The sequence below is a fragment of the Gopherus evgoodei genome, chromosome 1 (genome assembly GCF_007399415.2).
Source record: "Gopherus evgoodei ecotype Sinaloan lineage chromosome 1, rGopEvg1_v1.p, whole genome shotgun sequence".
NCBI classification, from domain to species: domain Eukaryota; kingdom Metazoa; phylum Chordata; order Testudines; family Testudinidae; genus Gopherus; species Gopherus evgoodei.
This window is the reverse complement of record NC_044322.1, coordinates 13,644,300-13,661,217: the sequence shown is the minus strand read 5'-3', so window position 1 is coordinate 13,661,217 and position 16,918 is coordinate 13,644,300.

The following is a 16,918-nucleotide window of genomic DNA, read 5'->3' as shown; positions in this document are numbered from 1 at the left end:
AATAACTTTGCACTAGTTGCAAACAATTCTGACAACCAGCATTGGTGCCTGACTTAGGAACACACAATTCTATTCGAGAATATTTTAGGTGCTTATATGGACCTAATTACCATTCAGTAGCCTTCAGAGGAAGCGAAAGTATTATCTCCATTTTACAGATTGGAAACCGAGACACGGTGACTAAAAGTTTTGACTAGCATGACACAGGATGTCTGTAGCAGATCAGGGAAGTGAACTCACATTTCTCAAGTCCTAGACTGGTGCCCTAGTCAACAGACTACCCCTACTCTCTAGCTATGAAAAGAGAACCACTGGAAGATGTAGCTAAATGCAGTGCTGTCCATTATGTCTTCCATAAACAGCAGGATCGTGTTCTTTCCCATGGAGACAAAAAGTAGAGAAAGTGTGTATCTGGTCAGCACAATACTAGGAGCTGTGCGGGGATGGAGAATGCCCGGTGCAAACAGAATCTTCTGAGAATTTTCTGCCAAACTCTAACAACTCTTTACTGAGTGTCTGTGAACTCTGGTTTTTCTTCTCCAGAGGCTTATAATTTAGCTAAATTTGCTAAATTTTCACAGGGATATTAAAAGCACATCCATGGCACCAGGGTAACACCCCTACCCTGCAAAATTTCAAGTACTTGCTCTAAAGTATGGGGACAACAGGGCAACTCAGTGAAACTGTTGTAAGAATTTTTTACCATAGGCTAAACAACATATTTTCCCCAAACTTCATTCTTGAAAACAGCTGAATTATTGTAGCTGAAACCTCCCTAAAACATTCAGCCTGAAGCAGACACTCAGCATGGAAAATTTCAGCCTGAACAGTTTAGGTTTGGCAAATCTTTAAGCGACTTAGCAGGGGTCTTATAAAGGAAAATGTTGGCCAACCCTAAGGGTAGATATTGCTGCTTGCACAGTCTATAATAAGTAACAGTAAAAATAGATGTGCAAATAATGCTGAAGTGAATTTGTTTAGAAGTTTGAAAGAATATTTGCAATATATGCCTAGCTTTAGTGATTAATCCTGGTTTTTTTCACTGAAATGTATGTAATTGTAACTCATTGACTGTACTTATGTAACGCTTGCACTGAGTTACAAAAGCGAAAGTCCAATATATTTAAACTTATGTCTTGATTTTCCAATCCTGCTGTGCTTGATGCAGGACTATAGAGAGAGGCACAAAGGTAGCTTTATGACACCTTCCCATCTCCTCCTTTCCCCCAGTATTAAGGCTTGTGCAAGACAGAGCAGCCTGAGAGCTGCTATAACGTCACACCTAGCTGCCTGTGGGCTCCTGGAGCCATTCTGGCAGCTGGAGATTGCAAGGTTAAGGATGCTCCAGCTACACCACTTTTCCCTTGAATACAACTTTCTCCACACACCCACTCATTCACCCTGTACACTACTGAAGCCGTTCAAAGCAGCTGGAGCAGACCCAAGAATGATAAATTCTCGGCATAAATAATGTAAATGCCAATAAATGACATGGTAGAGCTAATGCCAAATTATTTGCTGAACATCTTAAAGTATCTTCTTAGAGGTAGCTAAGTAACATTTGTGCTCCACATAGCTTTTCATAAAGGAGCTAATAGACATTGTTGAGCATGAGAGTCAAAGCCATTCCCTTCCATTACACAGCACTTGCTTTTATTCTTCATCCCACACAAATTGAAGAAACAATGCTATGGGCCATGGACCAGTCTCCTAAGGGAAAGTGTTGGAAACCCGATCACACGAGTTATTTAAAACTGGACAGGACAAAGCACTGCATACCACTGTAGTGTGTTAACAATCCTGCAGTGGCCCCTAGGGGAAGATTGACTAGCTCCAACAAATAGGCCTTTTCAGGTTCTGATTTCTCTGATTCTGTGATCTTGCAAAAGGCAATAGTCTTGATGAGGGAAAAATTCCTCTCCTGGGGTCAGTAACTTTAACATGTGTTAGGCCCATCACTAACTCCACACCATAGGTCTGCGTGATCAAGGCCTGGCTACCAAAAACCAGCACAGTGTATGGCAATGTATTGCATGTCAGATTGACTATATGATGATAGATGTATTGCACAATTTTGGGAGTGAGCCACATGAGCAAACATTCCTTCAAGGGGAGCCTATGCTGTTCAGAGATGCAGAACCTTACTAGAAATGTTATACCAGCTGTTTAATTCAGTAGAAAAGGGGATGCTTTGCATTAGCTGTTTGATACTCCCTGGGAGACAGCCGAATTTCTGACAAGGGAGGGCAGGGAAGCCATCCAGATGAGCTCCTCATCCCATCAAACAGCCTTGTATAGATTCAGATCTGTCACCCGTTCAAGAGCTCAGACATCACTGTATGCCTACAGCTGCTCTAACCAGCAAACACACAGGCAGGTGCAGCAAGAGAACACAACGGGGCAGTCTATTGCATGGGGGACTTTTGCCCCCAACCTGTCCCATTGCTGGTGCAGTGGGTGTGGGGGGTGATCTTTGATTTTGTTGTGCCTGTCCTTTCTCTTTGGTTGGCAGTTCTCGTTTGGAGACAAACATCTCTGTAGGCCCTATAGCCCACATTTTATCGGAGACAGAGCCTACTCCACGCTGCATGCTGGTCAGTCAATGTCAACAGGGCTCTACCTCTTTCCCTTTAATGTAGAGTGGCTGTGAACTTTGGGCCACTGACATTAGCAGTGTCAAGATTTGGCACAAAAGAAACAAAGAACTGTTGAACTTTGATCTGTGTAGACGTACGTGTCTAGGTTGTCACACATTCTCAATCATTTTCCCCAGTTCAAAAATTCAGCTGTATCACATCTTAAGAAGCAAAGAAAAAACAAAAACCCGCCATGTGACCCACATTGCTAGTTATGGTTTTGATCACTTGGTCTGTCCAACAGCATGTAATAGCCTAAGTTAAAAACAGCCCCACGTTTCTTTTAGTCAATACAGTGATTTAAACTGATGCTGCTCTCAACTTCTCGCGCTTAGAGAATCTGAAAAAGGCTTAGAGCCATTGTTGGTTGAGACACATTAATAACTCTGTAAAGAAGTATAAAAGGGGTTCAAAGTGAAGTGAGAGAATTAATTCACAAATGATGGTTAATGCACTGCAAGATTAGGAGATGTTCAAATAGAATAAAAAAGCAGTAAATACCGCATGCTGCGCCACCTCATAATAAAGAATTGACACGCTAAACAGAGACTGGTTCAGTGGGAAAAAAAATACATTCTTGCCACTTGTCACACAGTATTCCCAGATGAAGTACATAAATAAACATGCCACTCACACACAGCACTTCTTCTTACGAAGCTGTCAATGAAGTGAGGTATAAGAAAAAAATTGGAGGCCTGGGTAGCAGAGGAAAATTCTGGGTTGTGTTTTGCTTGTTTTGGTAGAGAAAGAAGGAAAAAGAAGTATTAGGCCACACAGAGCTATTATTACCTGTATAGCTCCACAGGGCCTTGATTCACCACTCCATCCTCGCACAGCATGGAGAGGGGAGACCAAAGAGAGCTGGTTCCCAGGAGAGGGAAGCTTGGTTCTCAGGGAGGTTATGTCAGGAATCAATGCCTGCAGCAGAACTAGTAGTGTTCATGCAGCCTCATCAGTGCAGCTGGCCTGCCTGATGCACGACCCCCCGCAATTGGCTGGAGGGGTCAGCAGGCCGGCTCTCAAGGCAGCAGCAGTTCACTGGCTGCTCAGTGCTCGTGCCCACCACTGTGACTTCTCCTGTATTACCTTGTTCCTATTGCTTCTGCCTTGCACCCTGTCATAAACAGATAGTTAAGGCTAATGTCTCTTTTACCTGTAAAGGGTTAACAAGCTCAGTGAACCTGGCTGACACCTGACCAAAGGACCAATCGGGGGACAAGATACTTTCAAATCTTGGTGGAGGGAAGTCTTTGTTTGTGCTTTTTGGGTTGTTCTTTGTTCTCTCTTGGAGTGAAGAGGGGCCAGACATGCAACCAGATTTCTCCAATCTTTCTGAAACAGTCTCTCATGTTCAAAAATAGTAAGTACTAGATAGAAGGCGGATTAGTCTTTATGTTTGTTTTCTTTATTTGCAAATGCATATTTTGCTGGAAGGATATTTTACCTCTGTTTGCTGTAATATGTATCTTAAGCTAAGGGGGAGGGAGTCCCTCTAGTCTATGTAGAGCTTAGACCCTGTAAACATTTTCCATCTTGATTTTACAGAGATAATTTTTACTTTTTTCTTTCTTTAATTAAAAGCTTTCTTTTTTAAGAATCTGATTGATTTTTTTCCTTGTGTAAAACAAGGGGATTGAGTCTGAACTCACCAGGGAGTGGTGGGGGGAGAGAAGGGAGGGGAAAGGTTAATTCCTCTCTGTTTTAGGATCCAAGGAGTTTGGATCAGTGATCTCTCAGGGAAAGCCTGGGAGGGAGAAAGAAGGAGGGGGAATGGTTTATTCCTCTTTGTTTTAAGACCCAAGGGGTTTGGGTCATGGGTTCCCCAGGGAAGGTTTTTGGGGGACAGAAAGTGTACCAAAATACTGTATTTTTGGTTGGTGGCAGCGTTATCAGATCTAAGCTAGGAATTAAGCTTAGAAGGGTACATGCAGGTCCCCACTTTCTGGATGCTAAAGTTCAAAGTGGGAATAATACCTTGACACACCCGTCCTTGCTTTTGTCCTGCCCTGGTCTAGAAACCCTCATTGCCTGCTACTCTGCTTGTTCCAGCTCCTGACCTCCAGCTTGCTCCTTGGCTCTGTTATCCATTTCTTTCCCACTGGTTAAACCCCTGACTCCAGCTTCTGACTACCAACTCTGTCTCTGCCCTAGTCCTCAGTTCCCCATGCCTGCTCTAACCACTAAGCATGACAGCTGTTCTGACCACTAGGCTAGCCTTCCTTCATTCCGTTCACCTGACACCTTAAGCCAGTGGAAGATCAAGCAAAAAAAGCTTTACTATAGCACTCTTCTTCCCCTGGCCTCCTTCTGCCCATGCCTACCACACACCACCTCTTTCACCTTATGCCGGGGATAGGGAGTGTATGGGACAGCTTTCCTCCAACGGACTTCCCAGTCACAGAGTGCAAAGTGTTGTAGCAGGAACTGAAAAATGAGAAGCTGTAAATTAAAAGTTGTTCCTCTGCTGCTCATTCTGTTGATGTGGATTGATCTTTGAATAGGACTCTCAGGCTCTGTTTTTTTAATTTGTTTTTGTTGTTGTTTTTTTCAATGGGAAAAAATAATAAGTGAGTCCTATAGTAAATACTTTTAGAACAGGGATAAATACCTTTTAAAGGCAAAATTCTTCTGTCTGGAGTGAGATCCTCATCCCTCTTGGTTCCATTACCAAACCCCCATATCTGGCTGAGGAAGAGTCTCTGGTGATGAAAGTGAGACAGATAGCTACAGACTGCCTTCCAAGGACCCCCTAATAAGCCCTGGCATAGCAGGCATGCAGGGGACCACATGCATGCAGGGCTCTGGAGATTCTGGGCAGTATTGCTGCCCATAGAGCAGTCCAGGGAGCCTGCCCACGACAGCTACACTGTTTTTAGCATGCTAGCTCAATCAGAGCAAGCATAGGTATGTTATCTTGAGCTGGAATTGACACATCCAGCACAGATTGTAGACATACTTTGAGAGGCACAGCATAGAATTTTCACGCCGATCCACATGGAGAGTGCTGTATGTTCTGCTCTCTCCATTCTGAAGAATGGAATTTCCACTGCGGTGTAGATCTCTACAAATTGATTTCATGTGTGGCATTTGCATTGCACTTCTGCTCTCTTCTCTGTGGTATGGACTCCCTGACGTCATCCATTCATAGTTTCATGTGCACGTGCATCAATATGTTGAGATAATGCAGAATATTCAGATGAAATCTGAAGTGCTTTGAAAGTGCTGAATATAAAACAAATGCAGAATATCAAATAAAGAACTGTAGTTAGTCTCTTATACAACACTCATCACCATGCTATCTGGGTCCAGGTTCAGCAGTCCATCCTTGATCAGAAACTCACTTCAGCACTTGCTTAATTCTACACATGTGTTTTACATGCCTGGAGTTAAGCACATGCTTACGTTTTTGCTAAACACAGATGGGCATCATCATGTGTTTAAACATGTTGCTGAATTCTGGCCTGAACATGTACTATCTAGAAGAGGTCTGCAAGGCAAGGAAAATGAAGCAAGGTGTTGGGTTGCTTGTTTGTTTCATGTTAACTATTATTATTTGGTTTTGAACAGAGAATAAAACGTGTTGGAGTCAAATATTTTCTTCCCTTGATTATGGAAAGGTCAACAGATCTGCACAGATTATGTTAACTCATTAATTTACAGAAAATAAAAAGGAAATTCAAATAACAAACGCTAGTTTGTTCCCTTCGGCAAGGATGTGATTAACAAGAAAGCTTATTGCTATTATGCCTTCAACTGCTTTCAGAACCATAATGTAGCTTAACAAATAGATTTACAACAGTGACACGTGCTAATGGTGGCATTATCGCCTAAAAATGTGGCACTCCTGTTAACACGTCTTGGTTTAGGTTCCCTAATGAGCATTCAATTTGATTTTAAGAGACAGTAAAAAGAAAATTATTGCATATTAAATAGCTACTACATGTTTATTTAGCACATTTATTGAAGATTAACATAGCCATTTTCATCTGCATAGACTCTATGGACCAGATTCCACTCAGGTAAATTTAAACGAGTGGGAGATCTGGCTTTTCATCTTCAGTATTCCATTAGCATTTAGACAAATACAGAGATAAGTCAACTTTTATCAAAACTGTCCAAATACTTGAAACCGAGGAAACTAGAATATTAATTAATACAATACAGGTTAGAGACCAAATTCTGCCCTTAGGTAAGTCAATAGGTTTGCTGTTGGGTAAACAAGAGCCAGATTAGGTTCTTTCTGATTAGAACCAGATTTTCAGATATCTGCCTACCTTCCTAATGTGTACCCATCACCATGCTATCTGGACTTGTATGTGGGCTCTCAGACATTATGGTATGTAGACTGCCTAATGTGTGTCCAGTTTTACAATCAAATTAAAGTTTGAAGAACTGTATTCTCTACTCCTCTCAGATATTACACGATTTAAGTGTGTTTATTCTTCTCCTCCCAGGATGTATGGGTAAGTCATTCTCTTTGAACTTTTATTGCTGCAAGGTTTTTGCAAAGAAAGGTGGACTGGATCCGCTCACTGCAGTTTTATGCCAGTAACTTCATTGACCTCAGCTCAGTTACTGCTAATTGGCACTAGTAAAGCGAGAGGACAATTAATCCCTGATGTTTGACATTTTCCTCTAACGGTGTTAAGATCTGGGCTCCATCTAGTGGAGGCTTTTATCCATCTGAAGGCAGTTTTATACTGTGTGGTTGGGCCATCTCCCAAACTACCCACTCTGGACTTGTGGCTGCAGGTGTGAGTTGAGTCAGCAGAATCTCAAATAAGTCTCATTAATGCAGGCCTTGTCAGATGCCTTATCGAAGATCCTATTATTGTTTAAAGCCATCAGCGTTGCATTGATCAGCATAAGTCAGAGATCCAGGTTACTGACCACTTTGCTGTGGCCTGGGGTGCTATTATTTCCCAATTGAGCAGCTGCCTGAAGGTTCCTGGTCACTGGATCTTGTCTTAGTGATGGGTTTAGATTTCCTTTCTCTCTCTACACCTGTTACTTCTGAGATTGGACAGGTTAGGGATCTCCCTGTTTGTTTGTTGTTAGATGTTGTCCTCTATGTGATTTACCAGGGCCACAGGGTGAATGAGGTCAGCTCAACCTCCTTAGGTGTGGTATTCATGCTGTGGTGTACAGAGGGGGACTTCTGTTTCCCAAATAGGCAAAGTAGAGTGTAAGCTGGAAGGCATTTTCCTTTCTTTCCTTTTTCTGTCTTCCCCCTTATGCCCTAGGGTTCATGCTACGATGACTCAGTGCCCTGATCTGGCCTTTTCAAGAAAAGGCCCTTGCATAAGAGGGATGGGTGAAAGAAATTGTAATGGCATCACATAGCACCAAGAGGAAAAAGTAAAGTACCGAAACCACATGTGTGTTGGAGGAATAGAGAAAGGGGATTTCTGGGAGCCAAGACATTTGTTATACCCAGAAAATGTATTTGTAAAGAATGTGCATGTGCAGAACATCCTTTTGCATGCTCACAAACAAACAAGTCAGATGCCGTTATTCAGCTTGCGTGTTTTGCATGTGCAATTGTATTTGCTCGTGTATTCACATATGGAGTACGTGCATTTTAGATGTCGGTATTTGAAGGTTTGATCCCATCTATGGACCACATAATTTTAAAACCCAGAACATTTCACTTTGTAGTCCACAAAATCCAAATACTAGGATTTGGTCTCCTGGAGTAAATACTTTTAGAAACACAACCTCAGAGACTAATCCTTGCTTAGTATGTTTTGTTATAACCACAGTCTACACTTTGAAGTTGGCAAGCCAAACACATCCATATAGTGTATGAATCACTCTGTAAGAAAATACAGTATCTTTATCGTGCCCTCGCTCAGGCTGGATTCATTTAAAAAGAACTGAGCTCTGCTTTGGTACCAAATTTAACCTCTGTGGGAGAACCTTTTTTTCGGATTTGCTAGTGTCTCATGGGCATCTATCTTAGCAGCTGTGGATTTTGGGTGGGCAGCCTTGTGAAAGCTGATCAGATGTCAAAGGGCCAGCTGTGTGACGCACTGCAAGTTATCTTCGGCATTGGTAGCAAAGCAAAACAGGAGCTAGTGCAGAATTTTAGCAATCCTAGCAGATAGGAAGGAAATATCACAGGGAAAACATAGTTTCAATTGAACCAAGTGATGTAACTTGGAGAAATACATTGCAGTTGGATTTAAAATCATTTTGTTAAAGAGAAGCCCTGCCCTGTTCCACCGTGTGCATACACACATAAACACAGTCGTATACTCCCCTGCTTCCTGCAGGTTGATCAAACAGGTGTGCATTATTAATTACCACGGCATTATGGCTGCACATTACGGTGCACTACACAGTGCCTATAACGTGGCTGCACCCTGAAGTACAGCAGACGCAGAACCCCAGTGTCTATAGTGTGGCTGACAGCTGTGGCATGATTGGTGGAGCTTAACCGCTAATAAGCAAGCCACTCATTATAATATATGCAATGGACATGAAACAATAAATGCTGGAGAAGAGAGAACCACCTCTGAATTGTGTGGCAGGATGCAGGGCTGCTGTGCATCCTCCACACCTGCAGGTTTCACACAGTGGCTTTGAAATAGCAAAAACAAGTTCTCAGTGCCACGCGAGCAGAATGTTAGGACTAGAGAACTCAGGAAGCTGATTGAGGAAGTATCTGAGCCATTGGCGATTATCTTTTAAAAGTCATGGAAGATGGGAGAGCTTCCAGAGGACTGGAAAAAAGGGCAAATATAGTGCCCATCCATAAAAAAGGAAATAAGGACAACCCAGGGAGTTACGGACAGTCAGTTTAACTTCAGTACCTGGAAAAATAATGATGTAAATAATTAAGCAATCAATTTGCAAACACCTGGAAGATAATAAGGTGAGAAGTAACAGTCAGCATGGAGCTGTCAAAAACAAATTGTGTCAAACCAACGTAACAGCTCTACTTCACAGGGTAGCAAGCCGTAAGGATAAGAACATAAGAACGGCCATACTGAGTCAGACCAATGGTCCATCTAGCCCAGTACCTGTCTACCGACAGTGGCCAATGCCAGGTGCCCCAGAGGGATTGGACCTAAAAGGCAATGATCAAGTGATCTCTCTCCTGCCATCTATCTCCATCCTCTGACAGACAGAGGCTAGGGACCCCATTCCTTACCCATCCTGGCTAATAGCCATTAATGGACTTAATAACCATGAATTTATCCAGTTCTCTTTTAAATGCTGTTATAGTCCTAGCCTTCACAACTTCCTCAGGTAAGGAGTTCCACAAGTTGACTGTGCGCTGCATGAAGAAGAACTTCCTTTTATTTGTTTTAAACCTGCTGCCTATTAATTTCATTTGGTGACCCCTACTTCTTGTATTATGGGGATAAGTAAATAACTTTTCCTTATCCACTTTCTCCACATCACTCATGATTTTATATACCTCTATCATATCCCCCCTTAGTCTCCTCTTTTCCAAGCTGAAAAGTCCTAGCATCTTTAATCTCTGCTCATATGGGACCCATTCCAAACCCCTAATGATTTTAGTTGCCTTTTTCTGAACCTTTTCTAGTGCCAGCAGGGTCGGTTCCAGGCACCAGCATTCTGCAAGGGGCGGCAGTCCCTGTTGTTTTGCCCCCAAGCAGCGTGCCGAATTGCCGCCCCAGGCTGCGGGGGCAGTCCGTGCGCCTTTAGGGTGGCAGGCGTGTTTCCGCGGTGAGGGCAATTCGGCGCAGCATCTATGTTTAGCTGTCCAGGGCAGCTTCAACTAAACATAGAAGCTGCCGCTGAATTGCCGTCGCCAGGGAAACACGCCTGCCACCCTAAGGGCACATGGACTGTCCCCGCCATCCATGGCGGCAATTCGGTGCGCTGCTTGGGGCGGTGAAAACTGTAGAGCCAGCCCTGAGTGCCAGTATATCTTTTTTGAGATGAGGAGACAACATCTGTACGCAGTATTCAAGATGTGGGCGTACCATCGATTTATATAAGGGCAATAATATATTCTCAGTCTTATTCTCTATCCCCTTTTTAATTATTCGTAATATCCTGTTTGCTTTTTTGACCGCCTCTGCACACTGTGTGGACATCTTCAGAGAACTATCCACAATGACTCCAAGATCTGTTTCCTGACTTGTTGTAGCTAAATTAGCCCCCATCATATTGTATGTAAGCTGGGGTTATAGATAGGGGGAAGCGGTAGATTTGGTAGATCTTGACTTTAGTAAGGCTTTTGATACTGTCTCGCGTGACCTTCTCATAAACAAACTAGGGAAATACAACCTAGGTGGAGCTACCATAAGGTGGGTGCATAAATGGTTGGAAAACCATTCCCAGAGAGTAATCAGTGGTTCACAAACTGGAAGGGCATATCAAGTAGGGTCCATCAGGGATCAGTTCTGGGTCCAGTTCTGTTCAATATCTTCATCAATGATTTAGATAATGGCATAGAGAGTACACCTATAAAGTTTGCACATGTTACCAAGCTGGTAGGGGTTGAAAGTGTTTTGGAGGAAAAGTTTAAAATTCAAAATGATCTGAACAAACTGGAGAGATGATCTGAAGAAAATAGGATTAAATTCAATAAGGACAAATGCAAAGTACTCCATTTAGGAAGGAACAAGGAGTTGCACACATACAAAATGGGAAACGATTGCCTAGGAAGGAGTACTGCAGAAAGAGATCCTGAGGTCATAGTGGATCCCATGCTAAATATGAGTCAGTAGTGTAATGCTGTTGTAAAATAAATCAAACATCATTCTGGGATGAATTAACAGGAGTGTTGTAAGCAAGACATAAGAAGTAATTATTCCGCTCTACTCTGCTCTGATTAGACCTCAGCTGGATTATTGTGTCCAGTTCTGGGCACCACATTTCAGGAAAGATGTGGAAAAATTAGAGAGGGTTCTGAGAAGAGCAACAAAAATGATTAAAGGTCTAGAAAACATGACCTATGATAGAAGATTGAAAAAACTTGGTTTCTTTAGTCTGGAAAGGAGAAGACTGAGAGGGGACATGATAACAGTTTTCAAGTACATAAAAGGTTTTTAGAAGGAAGAGGGAGAAAAATTGTTCTTCTTAACCTCTGAGGCTAGGACAAGAAGCAATGGGCTTAAATTGCAGCAAGGGTGGTTTAGGTTGGACATTAGAAAAAACTTCCTATCAGGGTGGTTAAGCACTGGAGTAAATTGCCTAGGGAGCTTGTGGAATCTCCATCATTGGAGATTTTTAAGAGCAGGTTAGACAAACATCTATCAGGGATGGTCTAGATATTACTTAGTCCTGCCTTGAGTACAGGGGACTGGACTAGATGACCTCTCCAGGTCCCTGCCAGTCCTACAATTCTATGATTCTATGACTACTGGATCTGTGGCCCTTCCTTCATTTGCAGTTCCTACATGTAGCTCCACTTGGAGGCAAAAATGGGGCTGCGCCAAGGTAAATTGTTAGGAGCTACTGTGAAGGTACCTGTGGGTTGTCCTGGCCAGAAACAATATAAAAATAACAGACTTGGTTTATTGAAGGCAATGCAGTTTATCCCAGGCAATGCAGATTACCTGCCTTCAGGTATTTTGGCTCTGAGGCATACTCTGGCATGGAGCCCAGCCTGAAATATGTGACAACCATGAAAGAATAACAACCATGAAGGCTTCTGCATATTCTGAGAAGTGAACTCCCCCTCACAGTGAATGCATAGCTGGCACCTTAACCACTGTAGCTTTGGGATGAATACAATGTTAGTTGTTTGTATATTTGCATGGTAGTAATCATTCCGAGCAGGTGCTACACAGACGATGCTGGAAAACCTTTTTGGTCTATTAAAAAAGAAATGACTGGTCACTATGGATACTATGTGTTCATATGCCATGTCGCATTATTTTGTATAATATCTCCTGCAGGAAGGAAGCTACAGCATCACATACATTCAGTGGTCAAGGTGGGCCATTTATTTACAACACCGCAAATAACATGCTGGCATGCTGTCCTTTTTGCTCCGATACTGTGTGATTTCACTATCTTTCATCTGGACGTTCCAGACATACTAGCTTTATAATGATCATGGGTGGAGGAACTGGAGACAGTGTAGCCTTTAGGAAATGCCTTAGCAGAGATTGTCTGGATGCCTCACAAAGGGTTCTGTCATTTCTTTGAGGTTTGGCATGTTCCTGTCACTCTTCCTTACATCTTTATATGTCTTCCACGCTAGAATGCTAAGTGGGGCTGCAGGTTTGTCAGAGTAAATTAAAGAGTAAGTTGAGGTAAAAATGCCCAAAGTCATGGAAATTACGACAAGATATATAAAAAAAACCATGGACCTTTGTTGACACTCTAATTGTATATCTTTTTCAGTTTGGTCTTTATTAATAATGTTACTTCAGTAAAGACTCCTGAACTGACAGGGGGTTAAACTCCATGACCGAACAGTTCTTTCCATCTCTTATTTATATTATTCTATATCCACATAGTTACTTTCCCTTCACCACCCCTAATACATTCATTTTTATTATTCCCACAGTAGGCCCAGGTCTCTTAAATATGTTATCCCAATTTTCTTATACTCACTGATGCTCTTTGTCTTCTAAAGTGATCGCCATTAAATAGTCTACATTTTCCACATTACCACAAGGTAGTATATAATATACAGATTTTATTTTTCCTGTTTTAAGGATAGAACAGTTTTCCCTGTCACAGAAAACTGTATGTGTAACTGCTGGCAAAGGTCTTGTAAATAGTTTGTTTTTTTCATCCCTGGCAGCACTGCTGCCTTTGCACTCTACCAGTTAGCCTGGTAGGTTATTGCCTCACGACTTACACATAGTAAACATTCACCCACACGCTTACATGTCAGAGTGACAATTCCAAAATGTCAGAAAATCATACACTGGTGAAAGAAAAGTGTAAGTTGCCGTGTATTCTAAGACACTCAGTGACAGCTGAGACTTACAGCCTTACAGAGGTGCTGATACACTTGTGAAAATGGTATGGAGGACAGGGTTTGTGAATGATGTATAATAGACAAGGAGCCTCATTCCAATACTTTTTTTCACTAGTGTAAATCCATTGGGCCTGCTTCTACACTGCTTTGCATCTCTGCAGTCATTTACAGCCATGCAAAGTTGCTTTAAAAACATTTCATTCTGATTTGGTGACATTTTAAATTTGTCTTGCACTGACTGCGTACAGATATCATTGATTGTACACGGGAGAATCAGGCCTTCGACGGGCTCTTTTGGATATAATATCATGATAGCCAAAGGAATTATCTTGCCTTTTTATATCTTCTACATTGCTATATGTCTTTACTTCTTCCTCTCTAATTTTGTTATTGGTTGTGGTGGTGGTCTGGCCCAGTACTGGGCAGGACTGTCACCAGTCTGTTATGATTTCACCTAGTTGCTTGGTCCCAGGTGCTTCCAAGTCAAATGGCTCTGAGTATAGTCTAGTCATTGCTTCAGGCTCTATAGGATACACTCCCCAGCTCAGAACTTTGGTCCAACACCTCTGGATTGTGGGGTGCCACCGCCCAGCCACCATAGACAACTGCACATGCATGCTCCCCCAGAGCACCACATAGGCTGTCAGCATTATGGGCTCTAGTTTAGCCCCTTGGGGACAGCATGGCAGAAAAAGAAAGGGATACAAACTTAGCAAAAGAATTTCTTAACCACACAAACTTTACTCTTAAAGCACTTAAGATTACAGTTCTTTGAAATCTACCAAAACTTGCCAGGGCTGGTCTACACTTAAAACGTAGGTCAATATAGCAAAAGCGCTGAAGGGTCATGAAAAATACATACTCCTGAGCACCATATCTATACCAACCTGACTCCCGGTGTAGGCACAGCTAAGTCCATGGAAGAATGCTTCCATCCACCTATCTACCACTGCTACAGCAATGGAAAAACCCTTTCCGTCACTATGGACTGCATAGACTCAAGGACTGGAAGGGACCTTGAGAGGTCATTGAGTCTAGGCCCCTGCCCTCATGGCAGGACCAAATACTGTCTAGACCATCCCTGATAGACATTTATCTAACCTACTCTTAAATATCTCCAGAGATGGAGATTCCACAACCTCCCTAGGCAATTTATTCCAGTGTTTAACTACCCTGACAGTTAGGAACTTTTTCCTAATGTCCAACCTAAATCTCCCTTGCTGCAGTTTAAGCCCATTGCTTCTTGTTCTATCATTAGAGGCTAAGGTGAACAAGTTTTCTCCCTCCTCCTGATGACACCCTTTTAGATACCTGAAAACTGCTATCATGTCCCCTCTCAGTCTTCTCTTTTCCAAACTAAATAAACCCAATTCTTTGAGCCTTCCTTCATAGGTCATGTTCTCAAGACCTTTAATCATTCTTGTTGCTCTTCTCTGGACCCTCTCCAATTTCTCCACATCTTTCTTGAAATGCGGTGCCCAGAACTGGACGCAATACTCCAGTTGAGGCCTAACCAGCGCAGAGTAGAGCAGAAGAATGACTTCTCGTGTCTTGCTCACAACACACCTGTTAATGCATCCCAGAATCACGTTTGCTTTCTTTGCAACAGTATCACACTGTTGCCTCATATTTAGCTTGTGGTCCACTATAACCCCTAGATCCCTTTCTGCCGTACTCCTTACTAGACAGTCTCTTCCCATTCTGCATGTGTGAATCTGATTGTTCCTTCCTAAGTGGAGGAATTTGCATTTGTCTTTATTAAACTGCATCCTGTTTACCTCAGACCGTTTCTCCAATTTGTCCAGATCATTTTGAATTATGACCCTGGCCTCCAAAGCAGTTGCAATCCCTCCCATTTTGGTATCACCTGCAAACTTAATAAACGCACTTTCAATGCCAACATCTAAGTCGTTGATGAAGTTATTGAACAGAGCCGGTCCCAAAACAAACCCCTGCCGAACCCCACTTGTTAGACCTTTCCAGCAGGATTGGGAACCGTTAATAACTACTCTCTGAGTACGATTATCTAGCCAGTTATGCACCCACCTTATAGTATCCCCATCTAAGTTGTATTTGCCTCGTTTATCGATAAGAATATCGTGCGAGACTGTATCAAATGCCTTACTAAAGTCAGGTAGACCACATCCACCGCTTCTCCCTTATCCACAAGACTCATTATCCTATCAAAGAAAGCTATCAGATTGGTTTGACACAATTTGTTCTTTACAAATCCATGCTGGCTATTCCCTATCACCTTACCACATTCCAAGTGTTTGAAGATGATTTCCTTAATTACTTGCTCCATTATCTTCCCTGGCACAGAAGTTAAACTAACTGGTCTGTAGTTTCTTGGGTTGTTTTTATTTCCCTTTTTATAGATGGGCATTATATTCGCCCTTTTCCAGTCTTCTGGAATCTCCCCCGTCTCCCATGATTTTCCAAAGATAATAGCTAGAGGCTCAGATACCTCCTCTATTAGCTCCTTGAGTATTCTAGGATGCATTTCATCAGGCCCTGGTGACTTGCAGGCATCTAACTTTTCTAAGTGATTTTTAACTTGTTCTTTTTTTATTTTATCTTCTAAACCTACCCCTTCCCATAAGCATTCACTATGTTAGGCTTTCCTTCAGAGTTCTCGGTGAAGACCGAAACAAAGAAGTCATTAAGCATCTCTGCCATCTCCAAGTTTCCTGTTACTGTTTCTCCCTCCTCTCTGAGCAGTGGGCCTACCCTGTCCTTGGTCTTCCTCTTGCTTCTAATGTATTGATAAAAAGTCTTCTTGTTTCCCTTTATTCATGTAGCTAGTTTGAGCTCATTTTGTGCCTTTGCCTTTCTAATCTTGCCCTTGCATTCCTGTGTTGTTTGCCTATATTCATTCTTTGTAATCTGACCTAGTTTCCATTTTTTATATAACTCCTTTTTATTTTTTAGATCATGCAAGATCTTGTGGTTAATCCAAGGTGGTCTTTTGCCACATTTTCTTACCCATCGGAATAGCTTGCTTTTGGGCCCTTAATAGTGTCCCTTTGAAAAACTGCCAACTCTCCTCAGTTGTTTTTCCCCTCAGTCTTGATTTCTGTGGGACCTTACCTATCAGCTCTCTGAGCTTACCAAAATCTGCTTTCCTGAAATCCATTGTCTCTATTTTGCTGTACTCCCTTCTACCCTTCCTTAGAATTGCAAACTCTGTGATTTCATGATCACTTTCATCCAAGCTGCCTTCTACTTTCAAATTCTCAACGAGTTCCTCCCTGTTTGTAAAAATCAAGTCTAGAACAGCTTCCCCCCAGTAGCTTTTTCAACCTTCTGAAATAAAAAGTTGTCTGCAATGCAGTCCAATAATTTATTGGATAGTCTGTGCCCC